The 11,014-nt window shown below is 32.6% G+C and overlaps 1 long non-coding RNA gene across 1 annotated transcript; it reads right to left on the minus strand.

Annotated features, from left to right (window-relative positions):
* Nucleotides 1–6,210: 6,210 nt before the first annotated feature.
* On the minus strand, nt 6,211–10,073 carry LOC148763191 (uncharacterized). The gene is made up of 3 exons (XR_016026002.1): nt 9,951–10,073; nt 7,688–7,762; nt 6,211–6,432 (listed from the first exon to the last, which is right to left on the minus strand). It is a non-coding gene; the product is annotated as an uncharacterized LOC148763191 (long non-coding RNA).
* Between the last annotated feature and the right edge of the window lie 941 nt (nt 10,074–11,014).

Genomic DNA, 11,014 nt, shown 5'->3' on the forward strand with positions numbered 1-11,014 from the left:
AACATGGGTCCCAATACTGTTGGGCCCTTCAATGGCCTTGGTCTATACCTTAGGATCAAACTTCGATCGGGTCAACAACTCCTCACTGTACTTTTGCAATAAAGCTGAAGTATATGATTCCGACAAATAGAAAAGCAATTAAAAGTATTATGTTATTTAATTGGTAAGCAACAACTATATATATATATGTATGTGTGTGTGTGTGTGTGTGTGTGTGTGTGTGTGTGTATAAATACACATATTACTTACACAAATAGTCTTGGAACTGTTGTCCACAAATTCTCTGATATCTTTCTACATCTTGTGAGTGCGTTTGAAAAGCTCAGAGAATGTCACTTGTCGTTGCTTTTCCTTGAACTGTAATTATAAAAAAAGACAATAAGAATAAAAAACATAAAGAATTATATTATTAAAGTGAATAATTTTTGTAGAACTACAATAAAACTACATACCATCATTTTCTCGTGTAGGGTGAAAAGCAAAGAACCGCTTGTATGTTTTGCTACATTGTTGTCCTTTTTTGTTATGCGATTTTGCTTGGCCTTACGTGAACGTGACTGCCACTTGGGCTTGGACCATACATTATCAACTAACTGGTCATATACCACAATAGTGATCCATGATCACACTTCACCTTTCGTCAATAGAAGATCACTGTCAGGGCCACTCGTATCCTTCTTAACCTTGTCATGCTCATTCGCTAAGAGATCCTTGAGGCAGTCTTTGCAAATCTTTTCCCATATGGATTGGAGCTTTGTTGCATTTGCAACAGCTCATGTGAAAGATTCTTACATCCAAGAAAAATATATATTAGTATAGGAAATTATGATAGTTATACACTAATACGCCACATGTTACCTCAAATTTATGCCAAATGTTATCTTTATGCTCTTGAGAAACTTGCCTCCATGTTGGCCAAGGTCTACTGAAGTTACTCCTAATAATCTGCATAATCGTAGGAGTAATGCCAATCTCCGTTAAAGTATTACAAATAAACTTATTGTTAAAAAATGTATAAATTAATTAACTAAATTGACTGCATATAATTAATAATATAAATTTGAGTAGAGGAATTTACCTTCTTCTAAGAGGATGCAGAAATATCTGTTGATCTGAATGAGTCGAAGTGGGCAAACCGAGACTCGACCCTCGACTTCTAGCCTACAACATGCTGTTGGACGCAATAGCATCGTCAAAAGTGAGGGTTCCAATTGAAGTAGTCGGACTAGGCATCGATACCTATGAATATACTTGAGTATCTACCACTAGAGTGGGAATCCGTGGTTTGGGGATAGGATATGGCATAGGAGGTTGAGTAAACAAAGGGCTAGTGCCACTGGCCTGTCCTTGGAGGCTTTCCTTCATCTTCTTTTTCAACTTAACCATGTCTATCCAATAAGAAAGAAATGTACAATTGTTAGTATAACTATTAAAAAAATATATGTATAAACATTAATTTAATTGTTAATAAATAAATATACGACATGATATATATATAATGAATGACTTTATAAAGTTTTAATGTCAAGGTGCAAAAAATAAATTCGTACATTTTTTACAAAAAAAAAAATCCATCAATCATCATCCGAACAAGGGAACTCATTTTCTTCGTTCTCATCTTCATCATTATTGATATTATTTTCATCTTGTTTGTCTAATTCTTGCTCCATCTCATCGTATTCTCATTCATCTTCATCATCTTTTTCATTATGTTCAACATTCGCAAATGTATTCACCTCTTCATATTCATTAGTAACAAGAATTGTATTATTGTCAAGGTTGATCGAAGTATGATCAACTCGTGAATTGCAGGAAACTTCATCTTCTTAATACAACCTTTCGTTAAGGTAGATAATTTTCCCATCATTTTTCTCATTATCCGTAATGGAAAATCGACTTCAAGCCTTGGTTCTAAACACTGCCCACCAATCACGTCGATCTCTTTTGTTTAATGGATACAGAGTATAGTACACTTAAGTTACTTTTTTGGCTAAAATAAAAGGGTCATTACTAGCAAGAATCAAAGACCTTTGTCGATATCAAGCCAATGGCATTTGAACAACATGACTCGGTTGTTGACACTAAAGTATTCTAACTCAACTATATCAACCAATAATTCGTAAAAGGCATGATCGTAATCATTATTACAATTTCCCTTGATGCAGACACCATTGTTCATTGTTCATTGTTTTACAATTGTGACCATAATCTAATGTGTGAAACTTGTATCCATTGACGTAATAACCTTTGAAACACCTTGCCATGAGACTATGACCATGAGAAATATCGACAACATGAGAATCAATTTGACTCGCATGTTGGCGAACATACAAAAAAGTTATAGGGCTTTCAATTATTTGAAGTATTAAATTAACAAAATCAAATTGACTTATTAAATTTAACTTACATATTGTTTAAACCAATTACAAAATGATTTGTCAAGGACTTCTTCCTATTCATTCTTTAAAAATACCGTACTATTCTCTTTTAACCATATCGTCAAATATCTTATAGATAGGAAGAACATAAATCACGAATTAATACCATTTTCCATTCACAATTTTTTAAATTATTGGTTAAACTTATACTTACTAAATGTATGACAATATCTCCTCGCAATTCACTACATAGAGTTTGGTAGCATAGAACTCATCCTCCTTTAGGTATCGATGTTTCTCAAATTGACTTTAAGGTCAAATAAGATAGGTGAAAATCGACAGACTATTGGCTATATCAACCTCTTCACCATCGTCATGTTGTGGGACCCGATTCATTCTTATTGGGATTGTAGGTTTAAAGTACATTGAACAAACAATGATATTTCATCGATGATATATGCTTCATAAATGGATCCTTCCACGGATGCTCGATTTTTCACCTTTTTTTTTTAAATGATGTAAAAACTTAAAAAACAATATTCGTTTTCATATTCTAATTGTCAAATAACTTAAAAGTTTTAATTACATGTATGGAACACAATACCTCTCAAATAGATACATCCATCGACAATAGACCGATTCTCCAACCTTAACTTCATATGACAAGTGGATAGACAAATGCCCCATTGAGTAGAAAAAACCGAGGGGTGGGGGGAAAATCTTTTCTAATTTGCATATGGTTTCCATAATTTTTCCTTCCCATGCATTTATATGCTCAACATGTAGTTTGGTTGCACACAAATCACGAAAGATATATGAGATCTTAACACTTGCACTCCAAATAATGTGAGAAACCATATCACACAAGGCAATTGGGAGTAAACGTTGCATGAAAACGTGACAATCATGACTTTTCATCCCATAAAATTTGTATTCTTACTCATTCACACACTTTGCCATGTTAGAGGTGAAACCATCTGGTAATTGTAACTGTTTCACCCAAGCACACACTTCTGCTACTCCTTAGTCAAAATGTATGAGGCTTTTGATTTAAAAAGTTTACCATTATTTTCAATTAAGTGCAATTTCGACTACCTGCAACACAACTCTAAATCATGACGAGCTTTGATATTATTTTTCGTCTTTCTCGAAAGATCCATCATTGTGTTGAATATATTGTCAAATATGTTATGCTCAATATGCATCACATCCAAGTTGTGACGAATGAGATTTGTCTGACAATACGAGAACTCCCACAATATGCTTTTCTTAGCCCAATTATGGGTTTGATTGAAACCCAGTAGCTTTTAGTCACCCACCTTTATCCCACACATGATATTTCGAATTGACTCCAATCATTCCAAAATCTCAACACCGGATAACCGAGGAATTGGAAGGTCCTATTTAACATGTTTCTTAAATTTATCTCTTTAGCTATGAAAAGGATGATTCATTGGCTAGAATTGCCGATGGTAATAAAAAAAACAAAGCTTCTTCCCATACTCCAAGAAGAAACTCTTTCCATGTTCCATGCAATATGGACATGATAAACGTCCATGAGTGTTCCATTCGAACAACATACCATATGTAGGGAAGTCATTAATGGTCCACAAGAGTGCTGCTTATAGAATAAAATTTTGGCGATTAAAGGCATCGTACGTGACCATCCCTTCTTCTCATAGAACTTTTAACTTATCTATCAAAGGTCAGAGGAACACATCAATGTTCTATTCAAGACTTATCCTCCTCAAGATGACCATACTAAGAAAGATGAACGATTGGTTCACGTATATTTATAAAGGTAAATTATAGTCAGTGAGAATTACTGGCCAAACTGGATACGGTTTCACTGTCAACTTGAATAGACTAAAACCATTTGAACATAAACCAAGTCTGACATTACGAGTCTCAAAGGCAAAAGACTGATGGGTGCGATTAAAATGTTGCCAAGCCATACCATCAACAGAATGCTTAAGCACTCCATCATTAAATTAGTGTGTGGCATGCCATGTCATGTGTTCTGTAGTTTTGGCTGACATATATAGCCTTTGCAATCTCGATGTTAGTGGAAAGTATTGTAAAATCTTAAAAATAATTTTCTCCTTCCCTCTTCTTGATTTATTCAGTATATACCAAAGATGACCACGACATGGACAATAAGACAACTCGAAATATTCGTTATAAAACAACATGCAATTATTCTTACATGCATGATATTTCTGATAATCGAGTCCAAGTTTTTTTCAAGTGTGTCTTCATTCTATAGAAGTTTTTCGATAATGATTCGTTCGATGGCAACATCTATTTCACTAGATGCATCAGACGATTAAAGCATGCCTCACTTATGTTAAACTTTGACGTTACATTCAATAATTTAAATATAGCTGATAGTTTTGTATGCTTATTGTATCCGAGCCACAAAGCTGCATTAGCATCATTTAACAACAAAAAAAAAAAAGGATGCAATGTTCGGATTTGGATCTTCAAGAAAAACCTGTTCATCTCAAGTCTTATCATTAAACTAAAACTCCAGTCGTAAAGCGTCCATAACCATTTCAACATACGGATTTTTTACTTTAATTTCATTAACTTCTTTGTTCTGCTCACCAACAAAATGTGCCAATGATTGGCCGTCATGAAATGATTCACCATGTGCATCCCATATTGTGTTCGCACCAGTTAACCCTCTTATGAAATAAGTGTTCCCGAACCTATTCAGCAACCAAAAACTTGCTATTCGTACACCGAGAGCAAGGACATTCGATGTTATTCTCAATCACATTTCTTGGTTGACTGAACACAAATGAAATAAATTCAATATATATGTCATTCACAAATTCTTTCCTAAAAAGTCCACTTGAATCTACTCGGTAATACATTAAACTCGTATCTTGTTCTATTATGAGAAAAAATATTATAATAGACATATAATGTCATTCGTTAGTAGATATTAACACAAACATCAATCGAAAACAAAATCTAACTTAAATACTAGAATTATAAAAATTTTAGGGTTTACCAAAATATTACTTTATTAAAATCTTACTTAATTTAAATTATTTAATAATATTTAATTAATTTAATCTAAAACTTAATTAATTTAAATATTTTTTAAATTAACTTATATTACTAATTTAATTCATGTCTAAATAACTAATTAAAACATTTTTTCATTTTATTAGTTAAATTCTTTAATTACCCTAACACAACCTTAATTAATTTAACTAATTTTAAATTTTATTAAATTTACTCATTTAATTATTTGCTTAATTACCCTAAACTTTAATTAAGTTAAATAATTTTAATTTTTTCTAAATTTACTAATTTAATTTATTATTAATGGCTAATACATGATTGTTTTTGTTCATTTAAATTATTTAATTAATTCCCTAAACCCTAAGCCCTAATTTAAAAAAATAAAATTGTATATAATATTACTCATTTATTAATTTCTTATTTACTTATATAACACATTCCATTACTTAATTAACTAAATTATTTAATTCACTCATTAAACATTTAATTAATTTAAATATTTTTTAAATTAACTAATATTACTTATTTAATTCATTTCTAAATAGCTAATTAAAACATTTTTTCATTTGATTAGTTAAATTCTTTAATTACCCTAATACAACCTAAATTAATTTAACTAATTTGAAATTTTATTAAATTTACTCATTTAATTATGTCACGACCCAAATTAGGGGCCATGACCGGCGCATGGGCCCAATGGACGTAGTCCACTAAGCCCAAGCAAGCCTATTAATCTGACGTGTTCACTATTCCATCATAAACTGTTAAGTCACATTTCATACTTGAATCAAAATAATATTAAACATTGCCATCTCATATTGGCATACCAAACAAGTATATATACATTGTTTACAGCATATATCTTAATAATTTACATTAGGTTTGTCTACACATAACAAAAAGAGACTCGATGTCCAGCGGAGAAACTCGACGAATGTACAACTATTGAATGCTGAGGCACTTGCCAAGGGTCGACTGTATAAAGACACTTTGACCTAGCTACCAGCTGTCTCGTGATCTGAAAACATGAAGTTGAAAACGGTGAGTATAAACCCAGTGAGTGAACAAGGAAGGGAACAAGCAACCATAAGGGAGAATTTAAAATCATGATGCACTTGTTTTAAAACAATGCAATTTAATTTCATTCATATTAAAAACCCCTCATCAAGCCCTTAAATGATTAATCATATGAAAATCATGAACCTATACATAACGAACCATTTTAAGAATGAAAGCTTCAATGATACGCAAGCAAGTCAAATACGACAACGAATCTTCATTGCAGCGAGAATGAATTTTCACTGCAGCGACGTTGGGATTAAGTTATTAGCTGAACGAGGGTTTCTCACTAAACCTCCTCATTTTAAACTTAACTCATTTAGCCCTTAATGTTGGAAGTCCATGCTCAGATATGGTAGCAAAGAAGTGAAAAATAGGGCTGTAATTGGACAAGATAGGAGACAAAACAGAAAAGGTTTTTGCTGCAGCGAAATTGTGACCCAAAAACAAAAAATTTCTCGCTGCAGCAAAATTCATTCTTGCTGCAGCGATAAGTTACAGTGTCATTCTCGCTGCAGCAAAAATGCATTCTCGTTGCAATGAGTTTTTGGCCAGTTTATCCCTCCAAACCCGAGAGTTTCTCACTGCAGCGAAAATGATTCTCGCTGCAACGAGAAACAAGGCACCAATGAAAATTTTGCCCTTCTTCCCAAAGAAAAACCACCCTGTTGAAATGTCCAAACCAACATGAAACGCATAACAAATTTCCAAAGTTTAACATGTCAAGTTTCACATGCATTACAACCATATACCATTACTCATTAATTTCCTATAACACACATATTTACATATGTATATATGTATACGTATACCCATCATCATCATGCACACCATCCCATCATCATCATACACACCATCACATCATCATCATCACCAACTCATGCGCATTCCCTACTCGCACATGGCTGGGTCATCACCGGGTTATGCGTACTCCCTACTCGCACATAACCGGGTCATCCTCGGCTTATGCGCACTCCCTACTTGTACATAGCCAAGTCAATATAATTACACAACACTTTATTCAAACATATATGTATATCAACATAATGCAGCAGCATAGAGATCCATGATAACCACATGTCATAACATAAAATTGATTTATCAAAGGCGTGTTCCCAAGGCACTTGTTTTAACAAAAGTTGTATAGAATCATTCAAATACTTTGTACAAAACGGTCATATTCTCAAAACAATTTTGATAGGCAGTCCACTCACCGGTTGATTGTAGAGCCTTTAGCTGACTCTAATTTCCTTAATGATCCAATTGGGGTGATGGGGCTTCGTTAGAACCTAGAATCACATTAGCATCAGCAATAGGTCAATTCATATACTATAAACCCTAAAAGCTATCTCTTAGTTAGCTTTCAATTGCCACTTTAAATGGCTATCTATGTTCACTATCTAAATCACTATAAAATGAATGAATATCCTCAACAATAAAACAGCTCATAATCCCAATTACCAGCCATTATTCACAACTAAAAACCAATCTTAGTTCATCACTCACCCTAAGGTTTCTTTGTAGTTGAATTCTCTTCCAATAGCTTTCAAACAAATGGGGTAATTCTCTCTTTCTCTCTCTAAAATGCACATCTAGTGAGAAAAAGTATGGAAATAATATTTTTCAAGGGTTTTAAGGAGAGAGAGTGGAAGAATACAAGAGTTCTAGTCAAAAGGGCATAAAGGTATGCAAACTAGAGCTAGAGAGAGAAAATTATGCAAGCTCCATATCAAGCTCCCATGGAGGTTGGAAGCAACGTGAGATGGAAGAAGAAGAAGAAGAAGACAAGTTGCTGGAAATTCAAGAAGCTGCTGAAAGGAGAAGATATTTATAGCCCAAGCTTATCCATTCCCTTAAAATTACCAAATTACCCCTTCATAAATTAGCTTATTCTCCTCAAATCTTTTATGCAATCTTTTTGCTTTTTTGACACTGGGACAAGGTCCATAATGGTCTAGACATACTTGGGTTCATGAAAACTTAAAATTCTAGCCCGAGGTGAAAATGACCATTTTGCCCCTACCGTGAAAATCATCAAAATTTTGGTTTTCTTTCCATTTTACCCCTAATTTCACCATCCATTTATGCCTTAGGCCTACTTAGGCAATAATATTGTTTAAAAATCTTACTTTTATGGGCTTACTAAGAAAATGACAAAATTACCGTTGATCAGGGATATCGCGTATACTTCCCTTTACGAGTCTATAAAGGTCAAGGTCTCACAAATTAATTGCTTAATTACCCTTAACCTTAATTAAGTTAAATAATTTTAAATTTTTCTAAATTTATGAATTTAATTTATTGATTAATTACTAATACATTATTATTTTTATTTCTTAAATTATTTAACTAATTCCTTAAACCCTAAACCCTAATTTAAATAAATAAAATATTATATAATATTACTCATTTAATTAATTTCTTATTTACTTATATAACATATTCCATTATTTAATTTACTAAATTATTTAATTCACTCATTAAAGCCTGAATTAATTTAAATATTTTTTCAATTAGCTAATATTACTAATTTAATTCTTTGCTAAATAAATAATTAAAACATTTTTTCATTTGATTAGTTAAATTCTTTAATTATCCTAATACAACCTTAATTAATTTAATTAATTTTAAATTTTATTAAAGTTACTCATTTAATAATTTACTTAATTACCCTAAACCTTAATTAGGTTAAATAATTTTACTTATACAATCTAGATTATCTATTTCATAGTTTTCTCAAGCGATGCATTGCCGTCAAGTTTCATCTTGCTTGAACAAACTATACCCACATAGAGCAATCATAAAATCAATATTAATTTGCTTGAACAAATAATATACACATTTAATCATTCTGTATTTTTGTTTTCTTTTTTTCTTTTTTTTCTTTTTCACAAATAAAATCAGAACTTTTCCATTGTACATTTCCCACATTGCTAATAATACACATTTACAATATAAACAACCATAAACAATATAATATACACAAATAAAACAAATAATATACACATTTAACACACTTAACAACTAACAATCAGAACTTACACATAAACAATATAAACAACCATATTCCATTGTACATTTCCCACATTGCTAATAATAATAGTGATATCAATTGTTTGCAAAGCAAATCTCAATTAACAGCACAATATCCCAATTGTTTGTAGTCAATCAACAGCACATTATGAACATAAACAACCTAACAATTAACAGTGTCAATTAACAACATACTTAATAGCATATCGTTTCCATTTTCCACAAATTATAAACAACACATTGTTTGCAAAGAAAATGGTCAATTAACATCACAAATAACCAAACAAAACTAACACTTAACAATTAATTTTTTATTTTTCATTAGAAGACAGTGATAGCACAACTAAATGCCAACCATAAAAAATTTAAAACCCTAATCCCTAAATCGAAAGCTTAAACCCTAAACCAGCAACAATGGGGAGGTTAAACCGACAGAAAGCTAACCTCTTGGGGTAGCTGAAATCGAAGGTCGATCGGTGACCTTCAATGGGGGGTGGGTTGAACGAGAGGCAACGATTGAAGGGGAGAAGGAACGAGAGACATTGATTGAGGGGGGGGGGGGGGGGGGGGGGGGGGGGGGGGGAGGAATCAACCACCGTAAGGGATGGGTCGGTCATCGACATGGGTCCAATGCGAAAGAGGTTGTTAGGGTGGGGGAGGAGGCAAGGGAGGCTAAAAGATAGAGAGTTGAGGGAGAAGAGAGAAGGGATAAATGGGGGGAAATAAGAGGGTTCGGGATGTTAATGTAATATTATTGACAAAAAATTCCATCAATAATTAAAAATTAAATATCGATGAAATTTTCGTCAGTGATTCTGTTAGTATACTTATTAATCATTCCAATCGTCTCACCAACTGAATTTTCATCACTGATTCCATCGGCAACTTAACCACATCACCGACCAAATAATCCGTCGGTAATGTGGTTGATAACATCTATTAGTAATGTTATTATCGATGGAAATTACCCGTCGGTAAACTTGACGCTATCTTACAATATTGCACACTATTATATTGCCAACAGAACAGATTCTGTCTATGTTTTCCATCATGTTCCGCCAATAATACTTAGCACATAACCTGTCGATATTTCGTCGATAAAGTTCTATTTTTTTTACTGTCTAGATCCTCTCAATTCGTAAAGGATATTTGTATATTTTTAATGGAAAAAAATGATAAATAGTTAAATAAAGATTATGTCATGGGTTCATTAAGATTATTGGAATATAAAAAACTACAAAATCATAGAAACAAAATGCTGCATGAGCTTATTAAGTAGCATAATCCATTATGATTTACTTGATCCTGTGGTTGTGTGAATGTATGCAGGAAGAATCTGAAAGTGGGGCCAGCTTTAAAATATCTAGGCATCAAATAATAGTAAAGCACTAAAAGGGCAAGAAAGTAAAAACATGAAAAATCCAGAAGAAACAAACAAAGGATTCATAGGTATCAAAACCTGTGGATTGGAATTGTGATTAACCTTTATATGATGCGTTGGTCAAAAT

The sequence above is a fragment of the Theobroma cacao genome, chromosome 4 (assembly GCF_053813885.1).
Source record: "Theobroma cacao isolate CCN51 chromosome 4, ASM5381388v1, whole genome shotgun sequence".
In the NCBI taxonomy this organism is placed as follows: domain Eukaryota; kingdom Viridiplantae; phylum Streptophyta; class Magnoliopsida; order Malvales; family Malvaceae; genus Theobroma; species Theobroma cacao.